We start from the raw sequence: 23822 nt of genomic DNA, 5'->3' as shown, positions 1-23822 counted from the left end.
TCACAACTACATTGTTGCATTTTCAAGGCTGAAATACAGCGAGTTGATTCTTAATAATTAATCATAAAAACACTTATAAAATATATAAATATAACTAAAATCACTTATTTAAAATGTTAACTCTATAAAAATATATATATACAAAAGCAAAAAAGACAAAAAACACAACAACATTGGCACGAAAATGACCTACCCAGACGGGAGTTGAAAGGAAACTGTTGAAACAAAGTCTACAATAATAATAGACAAGGCACACACGTACAGTAAGGCAACGACAAGACAAATAGGGCCGTTAAGCAATGAACAATTGTGTAGATGAGGTTTGGGTGTTTTAATGATGGGACAGTTAATTTTATCATTATGGACTCTAGGGTTGTTAGGTCATTGTTTTTTCTGCGTTGTCCTATTATCTGAAAATCTTTGTTATCTATGTATGTTTTGCATAATTTGAAATGATTCCTTATATTGGATTGCTCTGGGTTGGACAGTCTGCTTCCAGTTCTAAAACTAATTCCTCTATGGGCGTCTATGCGTACCCTTCAGCAGTCGTTTGGTACATCCAACGTAAGTCCCCTGGTTACACCTGGGTGGGGCAAGTATACTTATAAACAACGCTGGACGTAAACAACGGACTAACTTTGTCCTTGGAGCTTGAAAAAGGACCCGATGGTGCAAGGATTTTTGGGAATCAATTTTAGATTTTAAGGCAAGGCAATTCTCTGAATTAAATTAAATTTAGACACTTTTCACCCTAAAGACATCATCATATAAGTAGGGAACGTTTGCAACATTTTCATTTTCGGCACAGTATGGATAGCAGTGGGCATTTCCATTTTCTTGTCTAAGAACTTGTTTTAAGGCTCTGAAGAACACCCTTTGAGGAAAACAGTTTATTACTGTAAGTAGTTCGCCAAAGTTACGACCTCTTCGTGGAAGGCCATCCAACTGGACGCGTGTGTAAAGGCCCTGTGGAGGAGAGTAGAAATGGAGTTTAATTTGAAAATAAAAATAGAATGACAGAAGCTGTAGAAATTCGTGCCCAAAACCTGTAAAAGTATCTTTTCTATAAATCCCTGTATAAAACCCTTGTTCTTTTCTAGAGACAATAACATCCAGGAACGGTAATTTATTGTTAGATTCCTTCTCCAAGGTGAATTTGATGTTCGGGTGTTGTTTGTGTGTTGACATAGTCTAAAAAGGAGTCGGCATTAAAATCACGCTTGAAAAGAGCAAACGTTATTTAAGCAATTTTTAGAATTGGCCGTGCTGGACACGGCCTTTATTTTTAATAACATTGTATATAGACAGGTGGAGGGGATGGCAATGGGTTCCCTTTAGGTCCGGTGTTCGCCAATATCTTTATGAGTTCTCTGGAAGAACAGGCGCTGGATAGTTGCCCTCTTTCTTCTTTCCACCCCTTTGTTTTATAAAACCGTTACGTCGATGACACGTTTGCTCTTTTCAAGCGTGATTTTTAATGCCCGACTCCTGTGACTAGGTCACAACACCCGAACATCAAATTCAACCGTGGAGAAGGAATCTAAACAATAAATTACCGTTCCTGGATGTTATTGTCTCTAGAAAAGAACCAAGGGCTTAAGTTTTTATACAGGGATTTATAGAAAAGATACTTTTACAGGTTTGGGCACGAATTTCTACAGCTTCTGTCATTCCTAATTTTAAATTAAACTCCATTTCTACTCTCCTCCACAGGGCCTTACACACGCGTCCAGTTGGATGGCCTTCCACGAAGAGGTCGTAACTTTGGCGAACTACTTCAGTAATAAAACTGTTTTCCTCAAAGGGTTGGTTTCTTCAGAGCCTTAAACAAGTTCTTAGACAAGAAAATGGAAATGCCCACTGCTATCCATACTGTGCCGAAAATGAAAATGTTTGCAACGTTCCCTTACTTATATGATGATGTCTTTAGGAAAAAGTGTCTAAATTTAATTCAGAAGAATTGGCCTGCCTTAAATCTAAATTGATTCCCAAAAATCCTTGCACCATCGGGTCCTTTTTCAAGCTCAAGGACAAAGTTAGTCCGTTGTTTACGTCCAGCGTTGTTTATAAGTATACTTGCCCCAGGTGTAACCAGGGGACTTACGTTGGATGTACCAAACGACTGCTAAGGGTACGCATAGACGCCCATAGAGGAATTAGTTTTAGAACTGGAAGCAGACTGTCCAACCCAGAGCAATCCAATATAAGGAATCATTCCAAATTATGCAAAACATACATAGATAACAAATGATTTTCAGATACTATAGGACAAACGCAGAAAAACAATGACCTAACAGCCCTAGAGTCCATAATGATAAAATTAACTGTCCCATCATTAAACACCCAAACCTCATCTACACAATTGTTCATTGCTTAACGGCCCTATTTGTCTTGTCGTTGTCCTTACTGTACGTGTGTGCCTTGTCTATTATTATTGTAACTTTGTTTCACAACAGTTTCCTTTCAACTCCCGTCTGGGTAGGTCATTTTCGTGCCAATGGTGTTGTGTTTTTTTGTGTCTTTTTTTGCTTTTATATATGTTATATTTTTTAAATGAGTTAACATTTTAAATAAGTGATTTTAGTTATATTTTATATTTTATTATAAGTGTTTTTATGATTAATTATTAAGAATCAACTCGCTGTATTTCAGCCTTGAAAATGCAACAATGTAGTTGTGAAACGTCGGCATCAGCAATAAACCTTCAATTATATCGAATGCCTTTCCCTGGAAGCCTACAAGTATATATATATATATATATATATATATATATATATATATATATATATATATATATATATATCTAATAAATGGATCCCATAAAAACGCCAAAATATATAGAGAAAATACTATATTTCAGAGACTGCTGTCTCTCTCTCTTCAGGTAGGAAGGTAGAGACAGCAGGTCTCTGAAATAAGATATTTTCTCTCATTTATTTTGACGTTTTTATGGGCTCCTTTTGTTAGATGAAATTCTGTTATAACAGAACATTTTTCCCAGTCAATATGTATCTATATATATATATATATATATATATATATATATATATATATATGTGTGTGTGTGTGTGTGTGTGTGTGTGTGTATACATCTACATATGAATTATAAATGACAGAATTTTCTGTGCATGTCCAGCAACTGCATACTTGCATCAAAGAAGAAAGCTCATGAGCGCCTGTGCGTTTATTCACTTGAACAACAAAGCCCCTCTGAACTTGACTGAGAGAAAAATTTAATATTTTCATCAGCATTCTCTCTCTCTCTCTCTCTCTCTCTCTCTCTCTCTTCTCTCTCTCTCTCTCTCTCTCGTCAAATTCTTTTCTTTTCGTATTTCATAAAAGGAAATAATATCCTGGACCGTTTTCCCACAGATCACCTCTTTGATCAGAAGGAACCCCGTCCTTCTTCTTCTTCTTCTTCTTCTTCTTCTTCGTCTTCTTCTTCTTCTTCTTCTTCTTCTTCTTCTTTCTGATCGAGGACTTCCATTGAGAAATCCTAATGCTTTTCCTCTCTCGCCAATGATTTCTTCCATGGCTGGATCCCACACGGTTCAACCATTTCCCAAGGTTTGGGAAGGATGCCACCCCCAAATCTTTTCCCATCATTTAGGTTTTAATGGCATAAGCACTTTTTGTCAATTGGTGCTTCACGGAAATTGGTGTCCTCTCTCCCTCTCCATCTGTGTGAGGGGGGATACACACACACACACACACACACACATACACACACACACACATATATTATTATATATATATATATATATATATATATATATATATATATATATATATATTAGGGCTTGTGCCTTGTATGATAAGGCGCCCTATGAGGTAAATGTTAGACTTGCGATAATCTTACGCTAAGTCGGTTGGTATTGCACTTCCATCTCAATGGAGTGTCTGGGGGTTTGTAGATCACTTACGAAGTCGGTATTATCTTGTTGGTTATTACGACGATGTGTTAAACTCATGTTGGTTCGGTGAGGAGGTTCTTGTAGAAAACACTAAGTATAAAAAATTATATATTCTTCTGAAGTTTTACATGGTGAAGATCAGGTATGATTGTACAAGTCTTCTAATAACGATAGCTTGATCGCTTCTGCCAATGATGATGGCTAATCCTATTCCTCTACATGATAAAGCTTAGGTAAAGAGGTACAGGTCTTCTAATGACGATAGCTAACTCTGTTCTGCCTGTCTACCATCTCTGTTACAAGTTATGAAGGAACAGACAGTAGGTTCGAACATATGAAATACATACAAATGACATAGTTTCATACGAACACACAATCAAATGAGACACGCTACAGATCACGTAGGCCGTAGTTGTCTCAAGCAGGGAGCTTGGACTAATGTTTATAAACAATTGAATGACTACAGGTGACGGCCTGTTATCTTAGCCTACTTTTATTGTATACGTCATCTTTAGCGTCTCTAGTCTGATCACATTCCTGCAAGCAATCTGGTTGACCTCTTTAGTTTTATTCTTTTATATATATGGACTAACATTCCATATTTTTATTATGTAAACACTTACATCAGCTCGGTCAGCTACCAAAACCAACTACTGAATATTACTCAAACTTGACTTGCATTTGACTTATAGGAGTGTGATACAGACACTATGTGAATATATATATATATATAAGTAAATAAAAATTCATGGTGTACATGAATTGATTCAAGTAATAAAATAGAAAACAATGATATTGGTAAATAATAGTGATCACGTGATATATAATGATACAGTTTTTCACTTCATTTCATTAAGATACATATGCTACAGAAAATACTAATGTACTCTGACAATTGCATAGAATGAAGATTAACATGATAAAAAATCATATTTTAACTGATAAAAAATTTCATATATGAATTGATAAAAATTATTAATGTTTATGCTAACTGTTATATATCTGATTCATTAATTCATAGACTAACTCATAAATAACTGCAGATATTGGTAAGAAAAAAGGTAACAGATTGATTATAGGCTACCTGATTTGTTTATACATATGTATATGGATTCATATAATTATGATTAATATATGTGCACTTTAAATAGATTCCTATTGCGTACACGCAAAGATATATTTTCGATTCGTTATTTATGATCATTTATATATAGATTCCTAGTGCGTACACGCAAAAAATATATTTCGATTCTGTTATTTATGATCATTTATATATAGGATACATGATACTTTATATATATAGGATACATGACCGAGGTTATACTACTTCACTTTTAACTAGCGTTCGAACAACTTTTCGTCCATTACACAGTTCCAGACAACCACCTATAGCCCAATGAAACGGCCCTATTTCACAGGGTTAAAACAGGGGAAAAATTGGGCCTGGGCGGGTCCAACGTTCTATTTTTGCGCTCATACTTATTCTCTGCATCCTAAGCTACACGATTACGGTTCGCGATGAATAAAAAAAAAACATCCCCAGCACGAGTCCTTCGCCAGCAAAGTAGAGTTGAATATCCTTCGGGTCGTAATTGTCGGAAGTATGTCCCTTATTGTAGTCGATTCCGACAGCCGCCGGAGCGTTCCGCATTAAAACGAGATTAACGACGAGATACGGTGTCGGTCGAAGAAGTCCATGAAATTCCTTTCACATTGTAGGCGGTTGTTACTTGACTGTAGTCGTCCGCTGCGACGAACGCTTTTTTTGAAGTTGCGATGTGAAACTCTCGTACTGCAGGATACTGTAACAGGTTCCATTAATCAGCCTGCAAGTGAAATTATACTTGTCACAAGGGCAAAGTAAATTCAGTAGACATCCAAATACAGGGGAGGGGAGAGAGCCATTTAGACCAGACTTAACCCACGAATGAATTCGCTGATATTTTGGAATTCAAAAGAGTCCGCTGTAACAAACTTTTTTATCCATGGCATTAACAATGATGGAACCTATCCAGGTCTATGATGACTTGTAAACAAAAAATATCCATAATTATAAAAATAAATAGATATCATTACGAATCTCAAAGAAAATTCGATATTACTGGTAGTAAGTTACTAGACAAAGAAGTGGAAAACGGAGCTAATTGTAAGATTGCCAGGCAACATAAGAGTCAAAGAGAAGATTAATCATGATTCTGTAGTTCTCTATGCTAACTGAAATTAAGTTGTGATAAAATCTGATCCTATGTGCCCTAACAAAAGTTTCATATTCAATTTTCTCGCGCGCATCCTCTGAGGTTAATTTTAAAAACTTTATTAATAGGTAGGAGATGCAACGAAAAAACCCCACATAGTAACTAATTTCTAAATAAACTTTGGGTTTTTCAAGAAAATGTGACATTTTCCCATGAATGTTTTACTTGAATTGTAATAAGCTAATGTTGCAAGTAAATAATCCATATCCATATCGTGATACTTCTAAATGTCTATGAGGTTCAGAAAAAATTAATTCATTTTGATGTTATAGAAATTCTATTTCCTTATTTTGTGTATTAATTTTAAAATGATTGCAAGTTGCATTGCGCATACCGATAGACACTTGTACCTAACGTCTGCCTTGCCCATGAGAAGTTCGGGCTAAGCATTCCTTTCTCCAGTCAATCTGTTTTGCAAGCGCATACTTTGAGGTTAAAGGAATCAATGCTGATACGGCAAACGCGACAGACCTTCTAGAACTGATGACGTCGTCACCAGCTTAAGAGTTACGTTACTTGCTGTAAGAGATACGACTTTAGGATAAATTTATTTTTTGTTTTTTAATACTCGACCCACATGAGAAGAATGTCTGAAAAAAAAAAACAGTACCAAAATTGAACAATATATTAGTTTCACGTTGGAAATCTGCATAATTGTAATTATGTTAAATTAAATATTCATTATTCGAACTAATGAAAAAGGATTCCATACAAATTCTATATATATTATTAGCCCTGTATAAGATTCATATAGGATTATTCCATAGATAACATTTTCACTTCTAGACTTCCTGACTTTAAAATCTCTTTTATTTTATTTTATTTATTTTATTTATTATTAGTTTATTTATTTATTTATTTATTTAATTTTTTTTTTTCATTGACTACGAATATAAATCACCGGGACAGACAATATGTCAGTAGATTTTGGATATGTGTTTGAACTTTTAGCTTATTTGTCATTACTAAAGCGTTAAGTTAGAGTTCAAATCTTTACGCATATATATTTGGATATTTAATTATCTATGGTTACGTTTTGCTTATTGATTTTATCGTGATTCCTTTTTTATTATAATTTGTAACCCTTCCGACTTCTTACGGAGTGTATTATATTGACTCCACTTGTATCCATATTTATCTTATTTTTTTTTTATATTTATTTATTTATATTTTTTTATATATATTTGATAAAATAATGGTTTGGCTTGAATATGTGGAAAAGTGTTCTAGCGGCGTACCGTATAAGGCTACTTGCGGCATCAATTCTATAGATACAAGATATAAATGATAAAGGTATTTAAAACCGCGAGAACCGCTATAATCCAGTTCGGATCCAATATCACGAGTTGTAACTCGTAAGACATTGACACTTCCTATTTAATATCAGTTATTCTACCAAACCGATTGACTCTGGGTGATAAAATATATTAATGGTTTTCTTAATGGAAAGGAATTCACACCACGTGTTATGGAGATTATTATTGATTTACACCACCCGAGTCACATTATCATGTGTTGAATTCCATGTTTACTGATTTAGCACTCATAAATATTCCTAATGCACTCAATTGCGGTGTTTGTTTTTAGTGCTATAATTCTATATAACGTGTCAAGGAACTATTAACACTAAGAAGTGTTCATTCCCTCTGTCAGACTCATAATTCTGTTAATAATTCTACGTATTTTTCTTTCAAGGATTGATTTGGCACAGGATAGGCCCTTAACTGACAGGTGTCTTAGTGTGTCCCTTGTTTTCATGACACGTGTTACAATCAGTTATGTGCTTTTTATATCTGTAAGCATTGGTTAGGCAGTAAAACAGTGATTTGGCTTTCTGTGACATAGGAGGAACCCTGGATGACGGAATGCAACCAGTTTATGACGATTGGTATGAAGAGATTATTACTACTACCTGGTCGTTAGTCATCTGCTGTCTTCGGGTTTTCCTCGTCACGGCTTACATATAATTTTCATTTGATTACATTATCTATACACATACTTTAAATATACTTTTGCTTTAGGGTTTCTGCTCGAAGTGTTTATTGTTTTTGCTTAGCCGCTGACCCTGTTTCCGTTCGAAGTGTTTATTGTTTGGTGTTTATTGCTGCTGACTCTGTTTCCGTTCGAAGTGTTTATTGTTTTGAGTTATGTCTGTTGACTCTTGCTTTGTTCAGTTTGTAACAGTTCTGCGCTCCAACCCAGATATTCAATGCTCGCGATCTCTTGGGTTAAGGAATTTTCTTGGTTTAGATACGGTTTTAACAATAGGCCACGGATGTTTCTATATCTTTTAGTCTAATTAATGGTTCTTTGCAGTATGGTGCGGGGATTGTGGGATAATGCGTCAGCCATGATATTTGCTTTCCCAGGCTAGGATATCTTATCTTGGCTCCAAAGACCTGAATGATCATTTGTCACCGAGTTCCTTTTGGACTGTGATTAAAGCCTTTGAAAAAACTCGGTAAATGACTCATGGTCAGTAAGGATTTTATCAGGATAGCCATAGATTATGAACTTAAAATATACTAGTGAGTTAAAGATACCTAGCCCTTCCTTGCCTATTACTGCATATTTACTTTCAGAGGGCTTTAGTTTACGTGAATAAAAAGCTATAGGAAAGAACTGTTTATCATATTACTGAAGTAGTACCCCTCTTACCCCTTGGTCTGAGGCGTCTGTTGCAATAAAAAAAAAAAATTCCTTATTTAAATCAGGGATTTTTAAGTTAGGTAAGCTGCATTATTCCGCTTTTAAGATATCGAACGCCTGTTGATGCTTTTTAGACCATAATCAATCTACGCTCTTCTTCGTAAGATCTGTTAAAGGAGCTGTCATGATTGAAGAGTTACATATTTACATACGATTGTAATACCCACTACAGCGCCAAAGTGCTGTATCCCCCTGTTACGTTAATAGGTACCGGAAAGTTATGAATAGCCGACACCTTACCATGGACTACTTTTAAGACCTTGACCAGACACATAAAACCTAGATAAACATGTTCGGTTTTAAAAAACTCACATTTAGATATTTTACTCTGAGATTATTTGTCTTTGTCTCTGTAGCACTAGCTCTACTTTATGTGAATGTACTTCTAAGGTATTAGAAAAGATTACAAGATCATCCATATAGGCATGTAGGTTATCCCCTAAAAGTCTCCAAACACTATATTGTAATTGGGGCGCAACGTAAGCCGGAGGCATACGTAAAAAATTGATAATGTCCCCTGAGTGTGCTGAAAACGGAGTATGAGGTACAATCACTTAGGTAATGGTATCTGGTAAAAGCCTTTAAGTAAGTCCAAGCTGGTGAAAAATTTATTCTAACCTAACAGAGATAAAATGTCGTCGGTACATGGCACTGGAAACTATCGGGAGTCGTTTCCTTGTTTAAGCGACAGAAATATACGCAGATACGCCAAGTCCGATTTTTTATGGCATGACGTTTGAGGGAAAAATTAAATGGGCTTATTTGATTTCCTAATGACTCCTATTACTAACATTTTTCAACTTCGTCATTTATCTCTATTTTGAAATTTCATTGAGAGTCTATACGAAGGTACGTATATAGCTTTATGTTTGTCCTTAGACCGTATTTTGTGTTAAATTACATCCGTTATTTTCCAGAGATCACTCGCTAGTGGAGAAACTTCCTGGTATTCAGGTAAAAGATAAAAAAAATTTCTGCTGAATCACCTCTGCTTGAATGACTTTACGGATATTACTTTAGATAGATTATCAGAGAGATTCATCCACGACTGGTTGGGCGGGATTAAAAATTAGCAACAATAAAAGAAATGCGATATTTATATGTATAGGTTTTTGTGGATTACTATATTAACTTGTTTGCAGCGAGTCAACCGTGTCTAGGGCTTTGTTCGCGGAAATCGTTATATTTCAGAGTGTCGGGAAGGATTAAAATTTCATTTCCCAGCAAAGTCTTTTTACACGCACTAAGACATTCGAGGGTGCATGCTTCTCAAGATTTTGCGTGCAAAGTGCGACTGCGGTTGTGGGAGAATTCTGTTGGGTCATTTGAACAATGTTACGATTTATGAGACAAATGTATTGTTCCTTTATATAAGTTATTATTTGATTAACTGTCTCATTTTTGTTCAAACGGATTTTAATATGTTTGAAGGTTTATAGGATTTTCCTTTGATAAACACGCCTTATTTTGCAGGATGTAAGATAATATTTTGTATACCCCTAGATGAATCTTACAATTACACTAGATACAGATCAATGTTTTTTATAACTATAGAGGTATCTGTAAACGCTCGCTTATCCGGACTTCTCATTAGGGAAGTTCGAACAACAGACGGTGAGTCCGTAAATACAGGATATTACGTGTACTAAAGGAATAAACAAGATATTCTAATTTTTACGGCGCGTACAGTCGGGGTTAATCCACCACTACTTATAATAACTTACGTATTAAAAAAAAACGAAAACCTGCTCTGATTACTTTATACGGTCGTGTGTTTCATAGGAAAAATCCTTTTTAATTCAAAAAGATATCGGTATGTATGAACCAACATCGCTTTTCCCCACTCTGCTAGAGTCGCTTATTGTGTGGAATTTGCTTTGCTTTGAAAACTCGGCAGATTTAACTGACCTTGACCGCTTGACTAGGTGACACAGTCACCGAGTTTGCTTGTTTGATTCTGAACGGGCTACTGTTTCTATTTCTTTTTGTAATAATTAGGATCCTTCTCTTTATTACCATCGGCAACGTATTGTGTGTTTTTAGCATTATGTTGCTGGTTACGTATAAAACAATGAATGACGAACTATTAGGAACTGAGCGATTACTAATAAGACAAGTTATCACTACTGCATTCAATATTAACTGTTTGTACTTCATTCTTTGCTAAAATTTGAAATAGTGAGGGATCCTGGTCAGCGCATTTAGCCTGATGAAAGTTTTTTTTTTACAGACATGTTATTCCTTGCAATCCAGCCATATTTTTAAAGTTAAGTTGAGTCATTGAGGTTCGATATTTTATATAACTCAAAAAACTCAAGGCTAAAACTGCGATCGGGACTTTGCAAAGGAGCATTTATTGTCATAACCCGAAATAGTGTTACCTCTAATTTATATAGATTTGTACGGGTGTTCCACTTGTTTTTTGTGTGTTTCTAATCACTACGGTGCTTAACGACCCTATCCATGCATCTGTATAAATACAGACGTCCACTGCGTAAACGCATATTCACTGTTTAATATGATTTGTTACGTAAGAGATTAATAATCACCAAAAAATGATAAAATTAACATAGTATATGATTATGATATTTCAGTAGAACTTCTGGAAACAGACACTCAAAGATAAAAACTCGCAGTAGCGAAATCTCAATGATGTAGATAATTTCTGTAAAAAAGTAAGATTAAGAATGTCTCGTAACTTCAGCCACAGGAATAACGAAATTCGACCTGCAAAGGAAACACTCAAAGTTACTCAAATGAATAAAAAAATGTACTTAGCTTGCTTTTGTGGGAAGTCACTCGGTGTTGCTGATAACGACACACGGGCCTTGGTCCTCCTTCTCTATTTAGCGGATGACCTGGTTTGGCTTGAGTTTCCTCCGTGCGCGTTGTTTCGATGATTCGAGCCCTTGAAAGATCCGATGCTGCAGACGCGTTCGTTTGTTTCTTGAAGTGCCGGAAACGCTCACTAACGATGTTTTCTTGAATGATTCTAATGAGAGACGAAGCTTGCGTTGCCGTAGGAAAAAGACACGTCGGTTTTTGTTTCTTGAAGTTATTCACTAAACGATGATACTAAGTTGGTTGAAGAATCTGTTGCTTTCGTCGTCGTTTGAAGAGTTCTTATTGTTTTCTGAAGTCGCTCACTAACGATGATACTAGGTTGCTTGAAGAATCTGCTGCTTCCGTCGTCGTTGACTTCTTATGATACATGATTTATTATTCTGGTTTTTTCTTCGTAGGACGTTGTAGAGTTCTTCTGGTACGCTGGCCACCAATATTAGGGCTTGTGCCTTGTATGATAAGGCGCCCTATGAGGTAATGTTAGACTTGCGATAATCTTACGCTAAGTCGGTTGGTATTGCACTTCCATCTTCAATGGAGTGTCTGGGGGTTTGTAGATCACTTACGAAGTCGGTATTATCTTGTTGGTTATTACGAACGATGTGTTAAACTCATGTTGGTTCGGTGAGGAGGTTCTTGTAGAAAACACTAAGTATAAAAAATTATATATTCTTCTGAAGTTTTACATGGTGAAGATCAGGTATGATTGTACAAGTCTTCTAATAACGATAGCTTGATCGCTTCTGCCAATGATGATGGCTAATCCTATTCCTCTACATGATAAAGCTTAGGTAAAGAGGTACAGGTCTTCTAATGACGATAGCTAACTCTGTTCTGCCTGTCTACCATCTCTGTTACAAGTTATGAAGGAACAGACAGTAGTTCGAACATATGAACATACATACAAATGACAGTTTCATATGAACACACAAATCAAAATAAAATGAGACACGCTACAGATCACGTAGGCCGTAGTTGTCTCAAGCAGGGAGCTTGGACTAATGTTTATAAACAATTGAATGACTACAGGTGACGGCATGTTATCTTAGCCTACTTTTATTGTATACGTCATCTTTAGCGTCTCTAGTCTGATCACATTCCTGCAAGCAATCTGGTTGACCTCTTTAGTTTTATTCTTTTATATATATGGACTAACCATTCCATATTTTTATTATGTAAACACTTACATATATATATATATATATATGATATATAAATAATATATATGTATATGATATAAAATATATATATATATATATATATATATATATATATATATATATATATATATATATATATATAATATATATATAATATATATATATTGTAATCACTTTAGCACGCGATTCATTTATCACACTATCCACAAGTGAGAACTAAGAGACAGGGTGTAGGTCCTGACCGGTTTCGACTCTATTTCCAAGCCATTAACGAAGGACTGACACATAGTATCAGAAGTCACAAATATATATACTACTACAGAGACAGTATTGTTGTGTGTATGTTCGTCAGTACTGTCTCTGTAGCATATATATATATTTGTGACTTCTAATACTATGTATCGGTCCTTCGTCAGTGGCTTGGAAATAAAGTCGAAACCTGTCAGGGCCATATTTGTGTGAGTGAGCGTGTCAAGTATACACTGTTACCATCAGTAGCTACTGCTGAGGAATGATTAGGTCTTCAACATTTGTGTAAATCTCTTTAATTGCATTCGAATATGGACTAGCAGACTGGTATTTTCGTGGAGTAATTGACACACATTTATGTCAGGAATAACTTATTCATACAGCAAGATTTTCATAACATAAACAAGATTACTTTTCGACTGCATCAGTGAACCGCGTGACTAGGTGCAAGTTTCAATCCTGATATCTCATGGAATTTTATTTCATACGCGACCTCAGGGAATGATTTATGTAGTCAGAAAGCCACAAATAACCTCATTTTAAAAAGTGGTTCACATGGAAGTCAGTCTCAGTCCGTAATAAACGGAAATGTGATAAAAATGAATGTAGCTCTTTGGCTGTACTAGACTTCGTGGGAGGTGGAAGATTCACTGACCTATCAAAAGGCACCTTTTGAAACCCGATCAGTTTCATCGTTGATGAAAAGATGACAGTAGATTGCTGGATCTGAATGTTCGTTATTGCAGCCACGTATTAAGAATTGTGGTAAAAGAATAATAATAATAATAATAATAATAATAATAATAATAATAATAATAATAATAAAATAATGAACCAAACAAAAACTTCTTTCAGTTTTCTTCTGACGATTGAAAAAGAAACCCACAAATTCAATTTGTAACTTGTTTACTTCTAAGTAAAACTTAATGTAAATACTTAGAAGTAAACAAGTTACAAATTGAATTTGTGGGTTTCTTTTTCAATAATAATAATGGTATTCATCACTATGAATTTGATGGTTATATGATAATTGGATCCCGAAAATGATGGTATTGGATTTCATCTCGGTAATGATGGTAAATTGGATGATGGGGGGAAAATATTATCAAGAAAAAAAATCCCGTAGCATTAGTATAATATTATGATTACCTAAACTACATAGATAATGGATGCAGGTTTTATTACAGTAAATAATCGTCAAATGTATATTGAGGGCTGAATCATTTGTGCATTAAAATTTAGAAGCGTTATCAATTGAAAAGCAAAAGTGTGTAGAAAAAGCGTAATAATATCAGGATAAAAGTAAAGAAATACAGAAAAACAAACAACTTTGTAATAATAGTAAAGGTATACAGGACTAAGACTCATGCAGATGACGATATGTATCGTAATTGCAGTAGTATTGACAACACAAAACAGCCATCAAGCGAGACCTCCCAAATGGATACTCGATAGCAACACATAAAAGTCTCGGGAACTGGATACTGATGGCGGCCGTCTTTTCTCGAAATGATTTTGGAAATCGAGTCCAGATAACGATGATGCGATGGATAAGTATCACAGCATCCATGACAATGAGGAGTTTTTTTTTTTTTTTTCCACGAAATGGAACGATACACGAACGAGAGGGAGGATGAATACCCTTACGATGAATACCATTATGATGAATACAATCCCGGGAACCCGAGTGGAAGGGAGATGTGGAACACTTAAAGCTGAAATTTGCCTGGCCAGACTTCAGCTGTTTTTTGCTCGAGAGAGAGAGAGAGAGAGAGAGAGAGAGAGAGAGAGAGAGAGAGAGAGAGAGAGAGTTTATTTTTCATAGTAAGGGTACCTACTACACTACTTTTTTTTGTTACCTCATTACACGTTTTTCATAACAATGATCTGGAAAACTTAATAAAAAAAATAGTCATGGCCATGAATGAAATATACAGAAACATTTTTATATGCTTATTGTAACCTCATTCGTGTGTGTGTATGTATATACTTATATATTTAATATCTATAATTTAAATATATATATATATATATATATATATATTATATATATATTTATATATATATATATATATATATTATAATATATATATATATATATATATATTATATATATATATATACATATATATATATATATATATATATATATATATATATATATATATAGTATATATATATAATATATATATATATATCAGGAGTGAGGTTGCTAACCCCCCCCCGTTTTTCCTTTTTTCTTCTAGATCCCATCAGAGTGTAATATTGGTGGACTATAGGCCCCTAGGGAGCCATGGACACACACACTCAATGCCATTTTTATTAATGGAACAAAAAATTATTAAATCTCCATTTGGCATGCAGGAGTCCCACCATTATGTTAAAACGATTTGTATCTACGTAAGAGTCATTAGTTAAACATTTTATTATAAAGTTAGCACTTTGTTGCGTCCAACATTTATGGTGAAGTGTTGTGAAAACAAGACCGAGGGACTGAGCTTCTCCGCACTGAGTTTATTTCACGTTTATTTCAAAGCACAAGTAATAAAAAATTAAAATATAAATAATAAAAACACTGAGGAACCTCCAACGTTTAAATATACCCAGAATAACACATACATTCACATATATGAAATTTTTTTTGTACACACCCCTTTTGAATAGTATATGAAGGCCGTTGCTGGAATGATCCTGTGGCTATTGTTCTGCGTTCGTTTTAGACCCCTTTTCATTTCGTAAGTTGTCAAAGGAATAAATGAAAGGCTTTTGATCGAATGTGAAAATAATTATCTCTCTTCGATTTGCAGTGATGGTCTTTGTGTTTGCCTGCGCTTTGATGTTATCCTGATTTAAACCCTTTATAAAGTTTACTTTCAAAGTATATATATCCATTATATGTATATATATAAGTATAAGCACACACACACATACACTCACACACACACACACACACACACACACACACACACACACACACATATATATATATATATATATATATATATATATATATATATATATATATATGTGTGTGTGTGTAGATGGTTAGGTAGATAGATAAATAGATATTCTGCACACACATACACACACACACACACACACACACACATTATATATAATATATATATATATATATATATATATATATATATATATATATATATATATATATATATATATACATATATATTTATGCACGCACACACACACAACGCACACACACGCACGCACACACACACACACACACACACATATATATATAATATATATATATATATATATATATATATATATATATATATATATCTCATATATATAAAGGTCCAGCATCCTAAAATAACAAGGTCTACTTATTTTAGTCTCAGACAAAGGAAACTAAAACGATAAAGAACACGCAAAGTCATTCCTCCCGCTAATTACACCTCCGTATGAAATATTATGCGCTCGTAGAAAAGTCATATCTGTTCCTTGAAGGGAAAGGAAGGACCCTCAAAAATGAAACAAACCGATTTAGGTACTGGTTCTTTCATCAATTTCTTCTTCTTCGTCTTCTTCTTTTTTCTTTTTTAGAATGAATCTTAACGACAGTGCGAAATTCTTTCTCGATAATAAATCGAATGCTGCTAATCATGCATGGAGCCATAATTTCGCCAGACGCATCGCCCGGTCGCAATATATCAGGGGAGAAATAATATCAGCGGAATGAAGAAGAATATATAAGAATATTCAGCGGTTTATTTATGCTCTGGACGTTAAGGATATCAGGAAAACAATTATATTTTTGTTGTTTGAATCGAGTGATTATTGTAAGATTTATGTAGGAAGAAATGTTGCGCCTGATTAACTGAAATGCGTTGTCGTTAGTAATATTTTCTGGATGGAATATATTTATCCTTGGGTGGGAAAATATCGAGAAAAATATTCTGTAATTTTCACAGGTTACCAGTACAAAAATCATGATAAATATAATCTTAGTCTCATATGCATAAATACTTTTTTTTAAACGTGTGAAACTAAAATAATATTAAATGTACTTATTTCAAAAAGCTATGAATTAGATCCGTCAGTAAAAAAAAGAAGAAGTGAGCGCTGAAAGAGAAGAATATTATTTTTTATATCGATAAATAATCTAGATGTTAAATAGAAATTTCGGTAATGACTAATGTTTATTTATTTTACCCGAGACAATCAGCATTTTCGTTTGAATTATACAGACATTTTCCTAACTAATTCATATTTCTCTTTCTCTCAATTTTTCAGAGTTTTATACACTTTTGCCTTAGTGTTTTCCATTCTCTCCCTATGACCAAGCCACCTTGGGACACTGTGATAGGTACTTTTACTCTAATTGTTATCCAATCTCTTCTTTATACGTTCATTTATCCTAATTTCATCTGGGAATCACCCACCATTTTTCTTTCTTTCGAATTAGATCTTGTTTTGAATGGTTCGTTATCGTTTGTTCCCACAATTATTTTGTAAGATCTTGTGTCATTATATGAATAAATAAATAAGTAATTAAATAGGTGTCATACAGATTTAATTCTGTAATATTTTTCTTCCTATTTTCACTTCCAAATCTCTTATATGTCTTGGATGTAATTAAATCAACTCTATGGTAACAGCATCAAAACTTTTAATGAGAATCAACTCCACGGTAACCGCACACCACATTCCACTATCAAAGCGTTATCACAGTGATATTAACATTTGACGGCCCAGGGACACGAGCTATTACGTAAAACCCTCATTCGTATCGCTCGTAACGCTCGACTCTCATCTCCTTGTCAGATCTTTTCTTCGAACAGATCCCGAAAAGACATCAAAGATTTGTCACCGTTCTGAGAAATCCCCCTCGCTCAAAGGTGTACTTTGTCCCTCTCTCTTGATTTGTTTATGTCCAAGAATGCGGAGCCTTTGCTTGAATAACTTGGTGTTCTTTCTTGTGTTATAATTCAATGCTCGTGTACATGAATGTTTAATAAGTGGTTAATTGCGTAGTGTGTGTTATTTGCACTGGATTTTTTCTGATTGAGTTGGTTTTAAATGTAACTTTCCTGTGTTGCGAGAGAGAGAGAGAGAGAGAGAGAGAGAGAGAGAGAGAGAGAGAGAGAGAGAGAGAGAAGAAGAAGAAGAAGAAGAAGAAGAAGAAGAAGAAAGAGAATACAATTTCAGAGTAAAGTTGTGTCCCAACTTACATCTTCATCCCAGACAGCAGGTTTAGTCCCAATGAGGCTCTGGGGATTTGGCTACGTTCCGTAATCGCCTTTCTTTTTTCCCGGCAGGGGACGTTACGTCTTTTGTTGGCCGAAACTCGTTGGCCTAATTTCATTAGGCGTTATGCTTACGCACGAATTACAGAAATCTTACGATGCAAGATGTCTGTTTGGATGTTGAATCTGGATGAATGATAGTGAGGAGTTTGGAAATGGGTTAGTTCCGTCAGTAGGCCTCATGCGGTGCACTGCAGGCATTACCTAAGGTTCTTTGGAGCGTGCCTTCGGCCCCTAGCTGCAACCACTTTTGTTCCTTTCACTGTACCTCCTTTCATATACACTCCCTTCATCTTACTTTCCATCCTCTTGTAACACTTGACTCATAGTGCAACTGCGAGGTTTTCCTCCTGTTACACCTTTCAAACCATTTACTGTCAAATTCCATTTCAGTGTTAAATGACCTCATAGGTCCCAGTGCTTGGCCTTTGACCTAAATTTTAGATTCAACTTAAATCAACTTATATTTTGCTTGGGAATGAATGACAGAGTTTGAAGTGAATGGTTAAAGCGAACGTGATTGGTAATTCTTGATGAGAGCGTTTTAAGGTGGTTTGGTCGTGGGGAGAGGTTGGAAGACAGGCGTCTAATAATTGTGCATAATTCAGAGTTTCATAAAGAAAAAAAGAGAGAATGGTGTACAAGGAGTATTGAAAAGTAAGGGCCCTAATATCCAGGAAGCCCTGTAACGCATAGAATATAGATTTGCTTTGTACAGTTTGTATAGGAGGGCACTGATGCCACGCTTAGGAGTAAACGTAGGTTTACCAAGTCACCTCTTCCGTATAGGGTAGGACAATAGATGGTGCTACCTGTGCTGCTTATTTGCTTGGATTTACCTGGTGCCTCTGCTAGCCCAAATTGCCCCATGGATGCTCACAAAGTGCTTCTGTACCGTGGACGTCTATCCTTTCTTACTGGTGACCAATCCAAGTTTTGACCAAACTAGACGTTGGTTAACTTTATTAGATGAAAAAAAATGAAAAGAAAAAAAAATATGCAATTAAAATAGAGTAGCAGCATTGATCCATTGAAAAGGATGTATTAAAGGACAAATATACCCCTATGATATATATATATATATATATATATATATATATATATATATATATATATATATATATATAAGCAGGAACAGGATAGCCAGAAGACGTGGTAATATTCCAGACATTATTATTTCTTAAAAATAAACAAAGGCACAGCCGAGCTTTCGGGAATACATTGTTTTTCCCATCATCAGGGTCACTTATCTATAAAATGATACAAAACAAGAAACATTAAGAACTGTACTGATTAAGTATATCTAAAAACATTACAATACTTTAAAATACAAAAAGAATGTAATGGCCGCATTTCCTTTTTAGATATTTTGGTCTCTCGCTCTGAAGGATATTTTATGACTGGCATTTTTAGAAAGAAAACTTTTACCGGCCTTGGGTTAAACTTTTTTAGTCACTGTCCCCTTGCTTTCAAGGTTAATTCATGTAAAACACTCATTCATCGAGCCTTTCCCTTTGCTCCAACTGGAATAACTTTCACCTGGAAGTTAGGTTTTTAGAAACTTATTTTAAGAACAATTGCTATCCCCTGAACATGTTCAATAAAATCCTTAAAGAATTTTTAGACAATATTTTTAAGCCAAAAACTGTAGTCTGCACCGTTCCCAAAAAGATAGTGTATGTTCCACTACCATTCACTAATAATTCTGGCCCACTCAAACGTAAATTATTATCATTCTTGAGCCATCTATACCCTTATGTTGAGTTCAGATTTGTTTTTAATAACCCGCTAACAATTGGAAGACTGTTTCACTTTGAAGACACCCTCCCGGGGTTGATGCGTACCTGCACTGTTTATAAGTTTAATTGCCCAAAATGAGGGATGTTCTAAACGCCTACTTAAGGTGCGCATCGACTCTCATAGGGGTGTCTGCCATCGTACAGGCTTACCTTTAAGTAAAAAAGAAAATAGTGCAATTAGACTTCATGCCATATCCTGTCACCATCACATACAGTACAGCGATTTTGAAATACTCGGACAAACAAAAAACAGCCATTCACTTCCCTTTTTAGAGTCCCTCCATATTAAACAACAATCTCCAACCCTCAATAACCAAACCACCTCTGTTCCTTTGTTCATTGCATAATTTGCTTGTTTGTTTGTTTGTCTCCCTCCTCTCTCTCTCTCTCTCTCTCTCTCTCTCTTTTACCCACACCACTTCTGCTCATTTCTTTCGCAGTTTTCTAACTCTCCCAGTTGTCATTTGACTACGACATGAACAGTAGGTTCTCCAATATTTTGTACTACAGTATCATTATTTTTTTTTTCTTTTTTTTTTTTTACTCTGAATATTCATGTATTTATTTTTCGCTCTCAGTATATTTCTGCATTTTACGTAATCTCTTTTATGGTTTGCTCTTTTATGGTTTGCAGTTAACTTAGTTTTTATGTTCCTTTTTTACTGTGTTATGTATTTTAAAGTATTGTAATGATTTTAGATATACTTAATCAGTACAGTTCTTAATGTTTCTTGTTTTGTATCATTTTATAGATAAGTGACCCTGATGATGGGAAAAACAATGTATTCCCGAAAGCTCGGATGTGCCTTTGTTTATTTTTAAGAAATAATAATGTCTGGAATATTACCACGTCTTCTGGCTATCCTGTTCCTGCTTAAATTAAAGTTTTCTAGAAACGACAACATACCTAGTTATATATATATATATATATATATATATATATATATATATATATATATATGTATATATATATATATATATATATATATATATATATATATATATATATATATATATATATATGAGTATATTTGTCCTTTAATACATCCTTTTTAATGGATCAGTGCTGCTACATATATATGCACGAGTATATTTGTCCTTTAGTACCTTCTTATCTATGGATCAACGCTGCTACTCTCTTTTAAATGCATATTTTTTTAAATATTTTTTTTTTTGCGTTTTCTTCACATAATAAATTTAACCAACGTCTAGTTTGGTCAAAACTTGGATTGGTCACCATCAAGAAAGGATAGACGTGTGTGTGTGTGTGTGGGTGTTATATAAAGAGGAAAATCGGAGTAAGTTTATCACAATAAGAAGAAAGTGTTAAGCGAAAGAAAAAAAAAATGTTCTTTCCTTTTTCTTGGACAGATCTATTGTATGATTTAAAAAAATGGCAGAGGAGAGGGTAGGGCAATGTTTACTTAATTCCAGCTGGTTAGCTCCTGTAAAGAAACCTTCAACAAACATGATGCTTCCGTAGAAAGAGTTTACATGTATGTGCAAACAGATATGAAATTCAGAGAATGAGCTTTCAAAAAAAGGGGGTGGTGGAGAAAGAGAGTGGGGGAGGTGGAACAAATACTTAAAAAGAGCTTAGAAGCTAAAACATCAAAGGTGGTGCAAATACTTGAAAATGAGCTGAGAAACTAAAACATCAAAGAGGCATACTTCTCTGTTTCTGAGGTAAGTCATATAAGCGTATACGAAAACAACGCAATACGACGGTCAGTAGAATATGTAGGAAAATCGAATATACTATATTGTACCCGAGGTGAAACACTCAAGAAACAAAGTGCCATGGATGGAGAGACACATTCCGAGAAAAGTGTCGCATGTGTAATGTGTATTCTGGTTCTGTGTAAAGAAAAGGTGACGATAAATTACAGGGAAAATGGCGGGGAAAGAAATTCCTGGTAATAAGTGGAATAAGGTTTATCCGTTCTGGTTAGACTGGTTGGCTATGGGATGGGTCTGAGTCATTAGGGGACATAGAAAAAGGAGGCTTTTTTTATTTGTCTATAAAAAAAGGTGTGTGTGTGTGCGTGTGTTAGGAAATGATATGGTAATGTACGGTGATCAGGAGGCGCAGATGGTTTGTAATAGCAAAGGAATATCTTAGTTCAAGAAAAACCATTGTGGCAGCGTAGTTAAATTATATGAATTTTACCATCAAGTAATCTGTGGAAAAGTAGAGAAAAATCATTCAGATGGAGAAACGAATTACATGACAGATTAGCAGCGAGATGTTAAAGAATTAAGCTTCATTCATTTTACTTAAGATTTGTTATCATTACGAATCACTCATTAAATAATGGATATGCGTTCAAATATTTTAAAACGAAATATTCTATTCCAAAGAAAATCATTTAATACAAAAATGAAGTGGTGAGGAACTTGCTCGAGGGAAAAAGATATTTTCTTTATTTTTTTACCTGTAAGAAATGAAGTACACTCAGCTGGTTTCCTAAATTTATTTTAAATGTCAAACATCCTTCTGTTCCCTAAAATCTAAAAGGGAAACGTCCTGATCTACAGTATATAAATAAACTCGATCTTCAGACAGAAAAATGTAATAAAACTTGCAGTAAAATAATGAGTAATTTGGAGAGTAATCCAATACAATTAAAACGCTTTCGAATTTCACAAAATAAATAAATAGCAAAGACCAAGTCTATCTATCTATTTATCTATTACCTTTTAGAATATGTATGAAGAGGGCTGTAGCTACAGAAAACAGGACATTAAGTCCCAGCGAACGCTAGGGACCCTTCCCTCTTTTAGCCTGTTTAATGAAGTTCTGTGTAACGGAGTCACGTACTGGATAAGAGAGAGAGAGAGAGAGAGAGAGAGAGAGAGAGAGGCGTCTTTCGTGGGTTAATTACAAAGTACAGAATTTCATGGTACGATCAGGCAGTAAAAGGAGGGTCGTATTTTGTTTACAGAAATATAATGTATTTTTCTCTGTTATATATATATATATATATAATATATATATATATACATATATATATATATATATTTATATATATGATATATATATATTATATATATATATATATATATATATATATATATAATATAACAGAGAAAAATACATTATATTTCTGTAAACAAAATACGACCCTCCTTTTACTGCCTGATCGTACCATGAAATTCTGTACTTTGTAATTAACCCACGAAAGACGCCTCTCTCTCTCTCTCTCTCTCTCTCTCTCTCTCTCTCTCTCTCTCTCTCTCTCTCTCTTATCCAGTACGTGACTCCGTTACACAGAACTTCATTAAACAGGCTAAAAGAGGGAAGGGAAGGGTCCCTAGCGTTCGCTGGGACTTAATGTCCTGTTTTCTGTAGCTACAGCCCTCTTCATACATATTCTAAAAAGGTAATAGATAAATAGATAGATTAGACTTGGGTCTTTGCTATTTATTTATTTTGTGAAATTCGAAGCGTTTTAATTGTATTGGATTACTCTCCAAATTACTCATTATTTTATTTTCAGCAAGTTTATTACATTTTTCTGTCTGAAGATCGAGTTTATTTATATACTGTAGATCAGGACGTTTCCCTTTTAGATTTTAGGGAACAGAAGGATGTTTGACATTTAAAATAAATTTAGGA

Source organism: Macrobrachium nipponense, chromosome 33 (assembly GCF_015104395.2).
Source record: "Macrobrachium nipponense isolate FS-2020 chromosome 33, ASM1510439v2, whole genome shotgun sequence".
Classification (NCBI taxonomy): Eukaryota; Metazoa; Arthropoda; class Malacostraca; order Decapoda; family Palaemonidae; genus Macrobrachium; species Macrobrachium nipponense.
This window is presented reverse-complemented; position numbering follows the sequence as displayed.